The 14883-nt window shown below is 48.9% G+C and overlaps 1 protein-coding gene across 1 annotated transcript in view; it reads right to left on the bottom strand.

Annotated features, from left to right (window-relative positions):
• Window positions 1-1560: 1560 nt before the first annotated feature.
• Window positions 1561-14883, bottom strand: part of ZDHHC19 (zinc finger DHHC-type palmitoyltransferase 19) — a 46434-nt gene continuing 33111 nt past the window's right edge. The window contains exons 3-7 of the transcript XR_008957256.1: window positions 12401-12450; window positions 11476-11669; window positions 9026-9108; window positions 8077-8356; window positions 1561-1650 (exon numbers count right to left, since the gene is read on the bottom strand). The gene's annotated coding sequence lies outside the window, so the exon portion shown is untranslated. The remainder of the gene's footprint in view (window positions 1651-8076; window positions 8357-9025; window positions 9109-11475; window positions 11670-12400; window positions 12451-14883) is intronic.

Below are 14883 nucleotides of genomic sequence, written 5' to 3'. Positions count from 1 at the left end.
TGAGCAAGGAGCCTGAGGCGGGGCTCCATCCCAGGGCCCGGGATCATGACCAGAGCTGAAGGCAGATGCTTAGCTCACTGAGCCACCCAGGTGCCCCTTCATATACAGAAGTTTTCATGGCAGCCCAATTTTCCATCAGGTTGATGAAGCTCCATTTAGTTATTCATTTTTTCTTTTTCTTTTAAAGATTTTATTTTTCAGTAATCTCTATACCCAAAGTGGGGCTTGAACTCACGACCCTGAGATCCCCTCAATCAAGAGTCACATACTCCACTGACTGAGCCAGCCAGGTGCCCCTCGTGTTTCATTTTCTTAATGCTGGATATTTAGTTTGCTTCTTTTTTGCTCTTAAAGATAAACATATATTTGTTTATAGCTTTTTAATGCTTTGTGGCTGTATTGCTCCCCAGTGGAACCATTTACGCCATGCTAGCAGCATGTAGGCACGCGCTCACCAGCCCTGCGGAGAGCTTTTGGGGTGCTGGTAATATGATTGACGCTTGTTAGCGTAATCTGGTACGGCGTCGTATTTACTATTTAAGTTCCCCCTTGAGTGAAATTAGTTGTAATTCTTTGCTCATGACCATCGTCGATTAGCTATTGATGAGCCTAATCTTGTGTCTTGCATCTCGTGTCTCGTGTCTCATGTCTTGTGTCTTGCCGCGACCTGTTTCTCCAGTCTGTCATCTTTCCTTTTTCTTTTTTCAAGTTATGTTTTTAATAAATGATAGAGGCAGGGGTGCCTGGGTGGCTCAGTCCTTAAGCGTCTGCCTTTGGCTCAGAGTCCTGGGATCGAGCCCCACATCAGGCTCCTCCGCTGGGAGCCTGCTTCTTCCTCTCCCACTCCCCTGCTGTGTTCCCTCTCTCGCTGGTTGTCTCTCTCTCTGTCAAAAGGGAAATAAAAAAAATCTAAAAAAAAAAAATGATAAAGGCAATACCTGCTCATGGTAGAAACTTTGAAAAATAGAGTATTAAAGTGAATGTCTTCACTTAGAATTAACCTTTGTTAACCTGTTTCAAAACCAAATGTAAAATATATTTCTGAGTCAATTAGGAAATAAGAATATGGATTGGTTGTTAGACGATGTTAAGGGATTGTTATTAATTGGGGGGGGCATGTGATAACAAGGTAAATATGTAACTTTAAAAATAAGCTTAACAGTTCAGATGCTTACTGGAGCATTGACAGGAAAATGCGTGTGAAATCTCAGATTCGCTTTTAAAAACCCTAAGACCAAACAAACAAACAAAAGATTGGAGAAAATTAGATCCAAATTGGCGAAATGTTAATATTTGTTGAAACCGGGCGACGGACACATAAGCATTCATTTCATCGTTCTCTCTGCCTTTGCCTATCTTTGAATCTTGTGGGGTGAAAAGTCTAAATACCTATCTTCTCGTGAGGTATTGCAGGCTTCCCTCCCTAAAATTCCCATCCCATCTTGGTGACTCTTATTTTCTATTTTTCATCCTCAATTCTTGTTTTTTCTCCATAGCATTTTATTACTACCTCCCACACTCATCGTACTCTTACTGCATCTGGTTCATCTGGCTTCTTACCCCTTCCCAGCTGGAGGGTAAACTCCATAAGGACTTCCGTCCGTTTTGTCCATGGCTCTTCCCGTCCACGGTGACTGGCTCCTCAAACAACTGTGGGACAAAAAACAAAATCACTGATAACGATTTAAAACTACAGATACTCATTTTAACAAATTTAACAGAAGGAAAAAGACACTGTCGTAGAATGAGGGAGTTGCTGAACATCAGGTTATGGTTCCCAAAGGACCCTTCTAAAATTTTTTTTAAAAATGTATAAAAATCATCGAGGTTGGAGATGTTAGATCTTTGTCTTTTTTTTCTGCTCATTTATTTTTATTTTTATTTTTTTAATTTTTTTTTTTAAGTAATCTCTATGCCTAGCATGGGGCTTGTACTCACGACTCCGAGATCAAGAGTCAGATGCCCTACCGACCCAGCCAGCCAGGTGCCCCTCTGCTTCTTTCTTTCTTTCTTTTTTTCTTTCTTCCTTTCTTTCTTTCTTTCTTTCTTTCTTTCTTTCTTTCTTTCTTTCTTCTTTTTTTAATATTTATTTATTTATTTGAAAGAGAGAGAGAGAGCACAGAGGGAGAGTGAGAGGGAGAAGCAGACTCCCCGCTGAGCAGGGAGCCCGACCCTGGACCCATCCCAGGACCCTGAGATCAAGACCTGAGCTGAAGGCAGACACTTAACCGACTGAACCACCCAGGTGCCCCTCTGCTCATTTCTTAAAGGGCATAAATTTAAATTTCTAGGCAGTTAAGACTTAATAACTGCTTCATCAACATCAGAATAAATGTCACTAAAATTTGAAGAAACAAACTTTTTTTTTTTTTTTTTTTTTTTTACCTACACATACACCAAGAACAAAGTGGAAACCATATGCCTACTTTTAGAATGAACTATCAGGGCACCTGGCTGGCTCAGTCAGTGAAGCCTGTGACTCTTGATCCTGGGGTTGTAAGTCTGAGCTCCACGTTGGGTGTAGAGATCATTTAAACATAAATCTTGGGGCACCTGGGTGGCTCGGCTGGTTAAGCCTCGGACTCTTGGATTCAGCTCAGGTCGTGATCTCATGGGTCCTGGAACTGAGCCTCGCCTCAGGCTCCGTGCCCAGCGGGGAGTCTGCTTGAAAGATTCTCTCCCTCTGCCCCTCCCCTTCTCCCTCCCTCTCTCTCTCTCTCTCTCAAAATAAATAAATCTTTAAAATAAAAAAGATCTTAAAAAAAATAGACTCTCTAGAGAAAACAAATAGGAAAAGGCTGATCTGTGAGCAAAAAAATCCTATAAAATATCCTAGATGAGGGGAGAAGGCCACCTGTTATGGAGAAATGATTAGAGCTACCGTATTTCCTTTGCGGTTCTTTTTATTACTTTTTAGAAGAATCTATTATTATAGGCTCTCAGTCGCTAGCCAACCTGGAAACGGATGTACAAGGGCAGACGGAGTCAAGAAGCAGGAGAAAAATGCCCTCTTGTAATTGCCTTGAACCAGCTTCCTCCACCTTCCTCCCCACCCTGGCGATCTGAGTCTTCCCGAAGTGCCTTCTGGCTTTGCCCCCCCTCCTCTACTCCCTCAGCGCCTTCCCTCACCAACACACTGGCTTCCAGACCTGGGGCTCAGGCCCGGCAGAGAAGCCATAAAAACACAGACACTCCCCTGCCTCCTGGGGCCCTGTCTTTGCAGATTCTGACCCTGGAGGTCTGCGCAGAGGTTGGGGGGCTGTCTTTTTTGAAGCCCCCCATGTAATTCTTTTTTTTTTTTTTTAAGATTTTATTTATTTATTCGACAGAGATAGAGACAGGCAGCGAGAGAGGGAACACAAGAAGGGGGAGTGGGAGAGGAAGAAGCAGGCTCATAGCAGAAGAGCCTGATGTGGGGCTCGATCCCATAACGCCGGGATCACGCCCTGAGCCGAAGGCAGACGTTTAACCGCTGTGCCACCCAGGCGCCCCCCCCATGTAATTCTGATGACACCAGCCCATCGATGTCTTTCGTTCCTCATTGCATACCCCGGGACGTACCCTAGTGTCTGGTAAACTGTAGGTGCTTAATAAAAACATAATAAATGAATCTAAGAACAAAAGCTTTAAGGTCCTTACACATGTGCACGGAAGGCAGCGTCACCTCTTCGATTTTTACAACCGTTTTGTGAGGCAGAGAATCCAGTGGGTTGTTCCTGTTTCACAGAGGCTGAGAGGTAAAGGAACTTCCCCAAGGTCACCCGTGGAGGGACCAGAGTTTAAGGAGGGGAGAAAGGAATTCCCATCCCCCATACTTGGTGGGTAGAAGAGAGCAGAGGCAAGGGGGGAGAAAAGGAAAACAAAGAAGAGAAGGGACCAGAAAGGAAGTAAAGGAAGGTCAGAGGAGCCTGAGAGTATGGAAATGGAGCAAGACGACAACAAAGCCCAGAAAAAGCAAGACTTAGTGGAGGCACAGGTGGAGACCAGACAGGATTATGAGGAGGCGGGGCCAGAGCCACTTTCTCACCGTGGGTGGTGGGGGTGGCCAGAGGGAGACAGAGGAGCTCGAGAGAAAAGGGCTTGGAGGCTGTGAGGCCGCAAGACCTATTTCTGGGGCACAGGCATGTCCCCGAGTGTGATGTTTTCCTTGGGGTCAAAGCGCTTGGGCCCAACGTCACCACGGAAAACACATCCTTCTGCTGACTATGGCCTCTGTCCCCTGGCCTCCTCCTCTAGGACTGTGTGTTTAGGCAGCTGCACTGCATTTCTAGAACAATTTTTAACTTGCAGGCTGTACCTGTGGAACCAGAATGTCTGGTCAAGACCAGTTACATAACACCCTAGCCCTCCTGGGTGCCAAGGGCAACTGCAGCCCTGGCCCCACACAGGTGTTGGCTAGGCCTAGGCAGAGAGGGTGGGAGGGAAGAGGATGGGGTTCCCTTCGCACCTGGAGACCTGAGCCCCCACTTCTGGAGCAGAAAAGCTGAGTGGGACAGGACCCAGTGTGAGTCTTCTACCCAGGAACCCTGGGAATGTAGCTCTGTTCTGGTCTAAGGCTTCCTGAAGGATTTAGGCTAAATCAAAGAAAGAACTTCACCATTGAGATCTGCAAAATATATGTTGCACACGGGTTTCTTCTGTACCTAATTAAAGATTATCTGTGATGAATAAAATAGGCATGCCCAGAGCGGAGGGGTGGACTGTATGACTTCTGGAAGACCATCCCACTGATAGTTCATGGTGTGCTGGACAGATCCCAGGCCAGGACACCCAGATATTAGCACCTCATTGCTCAGCTGGCAAAAAGACCAAATTTAAAAAAAAGGTTTGCAGAATCAAGATGAGGAACTATGCTCATTGCAGCCTCGACAGCTCCCCAGGACAGGCCTGAGCAGAAGGAAGGAGGGAATGCAGACAGCCATCAGGATGGCTGGAATGCACGTTCCAGAAACAGCCCGGGGCCCACAGAAGCCAGAGAGGTGGGTGGGAGATGGAATCCCAGCAAGCCAGTGCACACTCTGCTGAGCAGCTGGCCCAGCCTCCTCATCTTACAGACAGAAGACTGAGAAGTGACTCACTTGCCCACAGTCACGTAGAGAAGGAGCAGGTGATGAAGCTGGGAGATCAGTGACAGTTAGGTCAAGCCTGAAAGGTCTTTCATGAACTTCAGAAGGGCAAGGGTGAGTCCAACTCTGCCAGCGGCTGGAGTGGCTTCGAGGGAGGATTTGCGAAGCCCCTGGAGAGTTCTCCGCCCCGGGTCCGGCGCTGAGCCTTGGCTGCAAGCCACAGATGGGGGGGCATCGAAGAGGTATAGAAGAACAACCACCAACAGGACTCACACATGGGGCCAAACCAGGGACCCAAAGGGGTGGTGGACATCTCCTCCCTGACTCTCTTCCCAGGCTCCCAAGGTTACTGGGCCAACCCGCCAACGCCGCCATGAGGCAGAAGCAAGGCGCGGCCCGCTCCCCACTGGCCTAGCCAGTCGACAGGCATCCGTGGAGTCCCCTCCCTCCACTCATTCCTGTTTCCCCCTCACTCCCTCCCCTCCATTCACACACACAGGCTGGATCCCTTTCCACTGACAGCGTAAAGGCCCCCTTGGTCACGTTTACCTCACGCCAGATCAGGCCCCACACTCACCTGGGCACCTGCCACAGCCTCCTCACTGGTCCCCTGCCTCCCACCTGGGCTCCTGCCGTCCTCCACGTAGCCAGCTCAAACACGAATCTGGTCATCTCACTCTCCTGAAAGCTAGGCCTGGCTCCCCAGAGCCTCCAAGATAAAGCACCAACTCCTTGGGAGAGCATGCAAGTCCGGCGGGAGCGGGCCTTTCCCACCTTAGCCTTGCATCTTATCCTCTGCTGTCTTGCTTCCAGAACCCAAGACTTCTCACACATCTGATTTCACACATACTTTTCCTTTGCCTGGGATGCTCTTATACCTTCTCGGCCACCTGGGACATCTCCCACTCATCTTCCAAGTCTCAACCCAAAGCTGCTGCTTCTGGGAAGCCCTCCCTGATCTCCTCAGGCAGAGGCTAGTATTTCTTCTCTGGAGCTCCTGCGAGAGCCTGCCCTGGCCTCTCCCAGTAGTCGCCACATATGTGCTAACTACCCATTTGCCCTTTGTGGTCGGCAGGCTCTGATAGGATGGCTCACATGATCCTTGCTTCTCGGTGTCTCTCCTGTGCAATGCCCTCCCCTTGAGCGTGAGCTGGGCTCAGTAACTTCCTTTCACTGACCAGAATCCGGCAGAAGTTAAGGGAAATCACTTCTGAGATTGGTTCCAAAAAGACTGTCTGTGGCTTCTGACTTGGTTGCGCTCTTTCCCTCTCTCAGAGCCTCACTCTGGTGGAAGCAAGCTGCCACGTGACACAGTCCTCGGGTGGGGCCCGTGAGGTAAGGGACAGATGTCTCTAGCCAACAGTCAGTAGGGACTTGAGGTGAGTCCACGGCCATGTGAGTGAGCTGGAAGCAGATTCTTCCTCAGCCGAGCCTCTGAGGTGACCACAACACCTGTTGATGCTTGGTTGGCTTTATGGTGGGTTGGTCGGTTTTATTGTTAGAAGCACTTGGCTAAGCTGTCCCCAGGTTCCTGACCCACAGAAACTGACAGAACAAATGATTGTTGTTTTAAACCTTTAACTTTGGGGGAAATATGTTACACTCATAACTAATATACATCTTCCCCATTGGCCTTCGATCTCCGTGGGGACTGACGTGTTCATCTTTGGATCAGCTAGGGCAGTTCACGGGGGACAACGAAAAGATACTACGAGTTTTGCGGATGAAAAAAAAAAACTTAAAAAAATAAATGAGATAAAAGTTACATAAGAAAGGCTTTTGACTCAGACTGGCATCAGCCCTCTCAACAGCAACCCTGGAAGTTAGAACATGGTGGAAGCAGTTCTTCAAAATTCTGAGGGAAAATGATACCCGACCCCCAGTGACGAAGTGGGAGTGTGAAACATTTTCTGAAAAGATCTTAAAAATTTGCCTTCTGCGCCCCCATCCATTGTCTCAGGAAGCTACGCAAGGGTGGGCTCTGCCAAAGCAGGAATGTAAACCAAGAAAGAAGAAGGAATGAGATTCAGGAACTGAGGGCCAATAAAGGGAGGAGCAAAGGGACTGCCTCACCTGACGGTGAGGAAAGAGCCCAGGACAGCAGCTGGGCAGAGGCCTGGAGGGGGACCAGTGCAGACCCGAGCAGGTCAGAAGGCTGACCGAGGGATGGTTCTGTTCAGGAAGACGCAACTCTGAGACCAGCTAGTGTGATGAGCATATGACTGGAGATTTATACACAAATGGGGGTGTGGTGGGGACTGACTTAGTAACAGATATATGGAATACTAAGCAAATGAGAAAAGTAATGTAATTATTAACTCCAGCAAAAACAAGATGTTGTACAGGAAAACGTAATGGTAGTACACTACGTAAGCTGTGACTAGAGTTTACAAAGTCAAAAACATAAACACTGAATGTTGATCTAAAGAAAATTACAAGGTAACTAAATTGGGAGGAAGGGGGGATGGGAAGTGTGTTGTGTGGTGGGGACGCAGAGAGCCAAATGAGCTAAATACTAATCTTCCATAGTGAGAATAGACAAAAATTAGCTGGAAAAGTGGAAAGTGGTTGCCTCTGAGGAGTTGGAAATGGGGTCTGAGTTGTAAGAGATAACTGTTTTTCATACCAAGGCTCACAGAACCATTTAACTCATCGAACTATGTGTAAGTATAATGCTTTTTAAAATTAAACTTAAATAAAAGCCTACTGGGGCACCTGGGTGGCTCAGATGGTTAAGCATCTGCCTTGGGCTCAGGTCATGATCTCTGGGTCCTGGGATGGAGCCCCGGTCACTGCTCAGCAGGGAGTCTGCTTCTCCCTCTCCCTCTGCCCTCCCCCCCACTCGTGCTTGCTTGCCTCTCTCTCTCGAGTGAATAAATAAAATCTTTTTAAAAATTAAAAAAAAAGTAGAAGTCTACCACAATTTCTACGTATAGAAGATGCTCAGTAAGTGTCAACCATTACTATTTCCTCCGTGTGACATCTTCATCAGACAGCCTGCCATACTCACAGGTAGATATGACATGTTAGGACACTTGACTGCAGATGACAAAGCCTCCACTCAAACTGGTGAGCGCATAAAAGGGGATTGTGTTGTGTCGTGTCACAAACAAGCTTCAGTCATGGCTGGATCCAGGTGTTTACGTGGCACCAGCAGAGACCTTTCTGTCTCCATTTCTTGGCTCTATATCCTGTGTTGACTTCATTCTCAAGCTGGCTCCTCTCACACCTTGGCAAGCTTGTGTCCCGCAACCAGCTCTCTGGGTTTCGATCCTGCCGGTTTCGTGATCCTAGTAGAAGGAGACGGTCTCTGCTTGGTAGTTGCCACAAAATGCCAGGGATAGTCACTCACTGATCTGGCTTGGGTCACACGCCCATCCCTGAACAGATTACCGTGGTCGAAGAGATGGAGCACTAGGCCAGGCCTGAGTCACAGGCCCACCCCTAGAACCATGGACAAAGCGAGGCTAAAATGGTCTCGCAAAGGAAACCTGGGTGTTGTTACTAGAAAAAGAGAGGATGAATGCTGCAAAACCAACAGTGTGCCCTCGCTTGAAGCCTGAGACTGCTGCTTGCCATCAGCAGCGAGGAGCCGCGACTCAGGAACCTCCTCCTAGAATACTGTATAACTGGCCTGGGTCCCTCTGCTTCACAAGAGCCATTCAGTATGTAAAGACATGTCCCATGTTTCCACATCTTCTTGTCTCCAGGCGAACAAGCCTAGATTCCCCGAGTTTCCTTGCATGACCGTTTCTAGACCCCTCACCTTCCTGGCTCTCTTTCCCCAGATGCTGAGTAGCGTCAAATACTAAAACATGGTACCCAGATTGAATGAAGCTCCAGATGTGGCCTGACCCGATGCCCATGGGTGGCCCGTCTCATTTCCCCTGGTCAGCGCAGCACCTAACAGGTGCGTTAGCTTTTGTCGTGACTACAATGCGTTGTTGGCTCGTACTCACCTTGGCCAAGGAACTTTCAGGATATGAGCTGTCATTAAGCCAGGGGTTCCTCATTCTGCATTCATGCAATTGGTTCTTTGAACCTAAACAAAGGAATTTGTCTTTGTTAAATTTCAGCTTATAAAATTTGACCCATTACTGCAGTTTGTTGAGGTGTTTTTGAAAATAGATCCTATCTTCAGTACTAAGTACTCCGGGTTTTGCATGATTCCACCTATTTGATTGGCAGACCTACTCTTGATTTTCATCCCAGAGGATAATAGGATAAATTAGGGTCAAGGATAAAGCCCTCTGTCCTACTACCCAAGTCCACATGATATCTTGGGATTACGCAATCAGCTATGGAGCAACCAAGTTGTTTTAGTTTCCTAGGGCTACCAAAACACACTACCACAAACTGAGGAGCTTAAAACAACAGAAATTCATTCTCTCACAGTTCTGGAGGCTGGAGGTCCTAAGTTGAGGCATTGGTAGGGCCACGCTCCCTAGACTCTAGAGAAGAACCTTTCCTTGCCTCTTCCTAGCCTTTCTTGGTGGTTGGCAATCTTTGACATTCCTTGGCTTTCTCTGCCTCCATCTTCACGTGGCATTCTTCCCTCCGTGTGTATCTTCTATGTGTTTCTGTGTCCAAATTTCCCTCTTCTTATATGATACCAGGCATGGGATTTAGTGCTCACCGTGTTCCAGTATGGTTCATCCTAACTACATGACATCAACAAAGACCCTATTTCCAAATAAGGTGACATTCACGGGTACCAGGGGTGAGGACTTCCAACGTATCTTTTTGGGGGTCACAGTTCAATCTGCAACAAGTGGTGTCAGCCGTCATCTATCACATCTCCTTCTTGACCTCCAAGCTCTACAGAGCACCTCTGTCAGAGCTTTGCTACAATCCAGATGGCCCTGGGAGTCCACGCACCCCAACCCCCATAAGCAGTTAACCTGATCCACTCACACAGTCTAGAGTGGCGGTTGCCACCAGGAGCTGTATGTGGGCTGCCCTATCTCTTTCCACTTTTCAGAGATGTGATCGACTCTCCCCCTGGGGGAGGCCAGGATCTCCTGGGGGGTAGGAAGGGGGTAGTTGGAGGAGGGAGGCCATAGAGTAGCATGGTTAAGAGCTTGGACTTTGGAATGGGACTGTGACTTTGGGCTAGCTTATTCAACCTCTCTTACACCCCATTTTCTTCACCTGTAAAATGTGAGTGATAAAACTTAGCATGCTCAGGAGGATGAAATGACAGCCCAGGATAGAAGTGGCTGTTGTGGCCGTTGCTCCTGCTGCTGCTACTGCTGTTAGGGGCTGGGGATCTGGGCGAATCTAGATCTGAATTCAGATCTTCAGTGTCCCCTGAGGCATGTTCTTTGACTCAACCCTTTTCAGGCTTCCGCATCTGTAAAATGAGAAACCCAACTCTCAGGGTGTTGTGAACTCTGAGTGCACCCAGCACAGAGCCTGGGGCACAGTTAAAGCATAAACCTTTGCTTCTTTCCCTTCCCCTCTTCTCCTGTGAACAAAGGAAGTAATGTTAGTCTGACATGACCTATTCTTAGGAAACTCACCGTGGCTCCTTCAAAACTGCTCTGTTTTCTCTGCCCTTGGGAAGAGACCTTGGATTTTATTTTGAGCCTGTCTTTGTAAAATCTCTAAATTGTTTTTAGAAACAAAACGCTAATTATAACTAGATATATATATCTTTCTCCACCAGGCCGCTTACTTCTTTAGGAAGCCGTCTTGAGTTACTATTTTTATCTTCATGCCCATTTTACCCAGGCAGTAAGTCAAGGCAGGGGGCTCACAATGGCTCTGGTGGCCGGGCGGTATCTGGGGGTGACAGGGGTGGAGGAGGGCTTCCATCCACACCCTCAGACTCCAAGTCCTACGCTTCGCCTTTACACACAAAAAATTAGATTTTTAAAAAAAGAATTACATATGTAATTCTGAAATATGACAAAAGCTGAATTACATATGTAAACTGATTTTCTTTAAAAAAATCCGGACATTACTGGTAAACCTCAAGTTTCTTTGCCCATCACTTCCCATCAGAACTTGGGTTTGCTATGTATGCCCCAAAACTTTAAAAAATAGAGACACCTCCATTCCTTTATTTATATACAAGCCCACACAAATATATTGTATTGTGTTTGGGGGGGGAGTGTTTTTACAGAGATGGCATCATGTATCACATATGGTTTGGCAACTTGCATTTTTTTTTTTTTTTTTTTTACCCCACAGCACATTTTGAGAGTTCTCCCATTGAAACACATACAGCTGGTTTGTTCCTTTGGTCCCTGGTATTCCACTCAAAGGGGCTACGCTTGATCAGCCCTTCTTCCCCTGGTGGTAGCCCTCACCCCCGCCCCATTTCCCCTGCTTCTGAGGGCTGGGGGCATCGTGGGGCAGGTCAGCAGCCTGCTTTTCAGGAAGCCCCCTGGGCTCACACACTTACTCAGCTGGAAAGGCCAGGATCCTGGGGAGTTCACTTTGAAAGCAGGACCACCCGCAGACCCTAATTGTCCGGGTTCAAGATCAAGGACTTCCCCCAGGCCACCTGCTGCAGAAGTAGGAAGGCCGGCAGAGCCTCGAGAACTTGCTGCAAACTTCTGTCCAGGCCTCCACAGCTCTGCTTGCCAACAGGACCTGCTAACAGTGGGAGATAAAAAGAGAAGTACAATAAACAAGATAACTGGGCTGTTACTGAGTGAAAGGCCAGCAGTAAAACAATAAAAACAAACCAACTGATTCCAGCGCAAATACAAAAACAAAGAGAGATTAGACCCTTTTTGTCCAGGCCTTGATCTAAATTAGGACTCAACAGAACAAGGCCTAAGGTGGGTGGCAGGGAGCACCTCCCCATGGGAGTACTTCCTCTATCCTGCAAGAATTCATCCTTCCTCCTGGCATCGGGTCGGGTCTGCCGTCCTGCTGAGCCGCTGTCCTTGTCAGGGCCCAGAGCAGTGAACTCCCAGCCCAGTTCAGTGGCTACACATTTGAACCACCCAGGAAGATTTAAAACAAACAAACAAGCAAACAATTTCCCACGGGTGGGGGTAAATTGATTGGGGGTGGGGAGCTGTGAATTCACACTACATTACTTTAGGTTCTTGCCGGTTTCCGTGGTGTAAATGCCCCCACCGCATGGCCCATTAAGTGGCTTGCAAACTCATTCATTCAGTATAGTGGCATCAACTGAGAATTCTTTGTAGCTTTTCTTGCTTTCCAAGAATTTCCAATATACACCACAATCATTGAAAAATCAACCAATCAACCTTCAATGTTATTTCTAGCCAAATAATTTATAAAGCAACTTTCTTAAATCTCTTTCAGAGAGTTTACCGCAGAAAATATCAATGTGGGCTGCAGGCTCGGCTTACTGTGTTGGGTCGGTTCTGCCGAGGCTTCCACAGGAAAGTATTTCCAGGGCCTACGGAAAGAACACGGGAGAGGAGGGAGCCCCACTGTGGGGAGGTGGACAAGAGACGCAGCCCCCGGCTAGAGAAATCCTCCTCTGCGACCTGTCAAGTACGCAGGGCACTTCCACACAGAAGCAGGCTTCCAAGATTCTGAGAGCTGCGGTAACTGGCTCAAGGTCAAATGGCCAGGTCTCACTCACTCAGGACTTCTGAGCCCAGAATGTGGCCTCTCAAAAACATACTAGGGCCCTCCTCATGGAGTCTGAGACCTCAACGCAGGTCTGGAAGCTTTAAAGTTGGGGTACTCCCTCCCGTTGCTCCTTTCTTGGCGTTCAGCCATGCCCTGCAGGGGCTGACCTGGCTGACCACAAGCTGATCCCCCCTGAGCCATGAGTGCCCAAGGGGGGGACTGTGAGCCCACAGAGTCCTGACACCCAGAAGAAAGTCTTAATTACCCATCTCCCAGCCACACCCCTGCAAGGCTCCCCAGGACAGGAGAGGTGCCTGTGGGGCAGGAGTCAGGGAAGCCGGGAAAGCTTTCGGAGCTTCTGCAAGGATGAGGGTGCATGCCCGTGTGGGTCAGGAGCCAGAGCTGCTGGTCCCCAGGAAAGCCCAGGTCCTACAACCCAGTCGGTCAGCCAGGCAGGTAGCCGTTCCTACAAAAATGAGGGGATCCTCCACCCCTTGCAGTGAGCCACGCCCCCCAGGAGCTCCTTACAGACTCCTCCTTTCAGTGGCAAAGCTACCACCCCCTTTTCCTGCCCTGGGGAGGGCTGGGGACTCCCTGCGTGGTCAGGGTCTCCTTCAGCCAGAAGTGCAGCATTGTCTCAGTAGGAGTGAGCCTAGGCAGAGAAAACAGGTGATTCCCTCGAGTATCATCTACTCTGGCCAGCTCAGCCCACGCTCACGTGGGGGTGGAGCCTGGGGACGCATCCCCAAATAGCCCTCAGGGTGGCCTGGGAGTTCTGGCCTCCAAGGTCAGTGCTGCAACTGAGAGTCCTGGAGAGGCTCTGCTCTGTCCCCTCCTTGGCATGTGTCCCCTGGGGAAGGCCAGCTGGGCTTAGCTGGGAGGAAGAAAGGACCGGCTCCCTGTGCACTGGTGAGGGTGTCTGTTCCCTGAGGCAACGTCTCCTGACTCTAAAATTATATGTGGATTAAGAACACTCCATCTGGCAAGAGCAGATGGAATTGGGCAGAAGCATAATCAGGACGCTGGGTTTCGGATCTGTGGCTCTCCATATATCATGAAGAAAAATGTAAAAGACCAAAAGGCCAGGGCGCCTGGGTGGCGCAGTCGTTAAGCATCTGCCTTCGGCTCAGGGCGTTATCCCAGCGTTCTGGGATCGAGCCCCGCATCAGGCTCCTCCGCTAGGAGACTGCTTCTTCCTCTCCCACTCCCCCTGCTTGTGTTCCCTCTCTCGCTGGCTGTCTCTCTCTCCGTCAAATAAATAAATAAAATCTTAAAAAAAAAAAAAAAGACCAAAAGGCCAGGAGACAGGTGTATGATGAGAGGTGTGTGTGTGTGTGTGTGTGTGTGTGTGTGTGTGTGTGGTGTTTATGGGCCACATGATGTGTGGGGGGGACACTGACTCAGTGTGTCCGATAGGAAGCTGATTTTGCAAGGAGCGGACTCATCAAAGGATATGGGAAATTGAAGTCAGAGTAGAAGAGGGAACAGAACCGTGGGGCAAACTAGGAGCAGTTGGAGAAAGACAGCGATGCCCTCCAGGCTCCCAGAGCACAAAACAGTCTAACAAAACTCTACAAAAGGAGAGGAGAGGTCCTGCTGACGCTGAGTTTCTGGAAGGCCTAAGGGCATCCCATCAGCCCTGACCAAGCGTGAAAGCAGCAGGAAGTGCCTCTCCTCAGTCAGCTGAGAACAGGGCTGCGAGCAGCACAAAACCTGCCTTGCAGGTACTTGAACAAATAGGGGTTCCTTTGTTTCACAGAAGAAAACATCTGAAAGCGGGTGGGTCTGGTGCTCAGTGGTGTTGGGGCTGGCATCTCCGTGGTTCTCTTGGCTTTTTCTGTGGAAATAGTTACCACGGTTTCGAGTATCAGGAACCTTTTCAAAGTAGGGAGAGAGAGAGAAGGGAACGGAGCCAGGCAACCTGTCCTAGGAGGTTCCTTCCACTTGGGTCCCACGGGCCAGAACAGGTCCTGTGGTCACCCCCAGTCACAGGCAGGCAGGGGACGCAGAGCGCAGGCTTGCCAAGGCTGAGCCAAGGCAGGGGCTGCTCCAAGGGGAAGAAGGGGAAATGGATATTGGGAAGGCAACCGCGGCCAGACCTGAGACCCTGACTGGCAAACACTTCCGGTAAAGACTAAATTAATATTCCAAAGTGGAGCTGAAAGAGTCTCCAGAAAACAGGGAGGCCCCCGCTAGAGACCGGCCATCCGAGACCCTTGAGGCCATCGCTGCAATCATCACTAACTGCCTCCTT

Source organism: Ursus arctos, unplaced genomic scaffold (genome assembly GCF_023065955.2).
Source record: "Ursus arctos isolate Adak ecotype North America unplaced genomic scaffold, UrsArc2.0 scaffold_4, whole genome shotgun sequence".
Taxonomy (NCBI): Eukaryota; Metazoa; Chordata; class Mammalia; order Carnivora; family Ursidae; genus Ursus; species Ursus arctos.
Note: the sequence above shows the minus strand (reverse complement) of the source record. Positions and strands in the feature narration are given on the sequence as shown.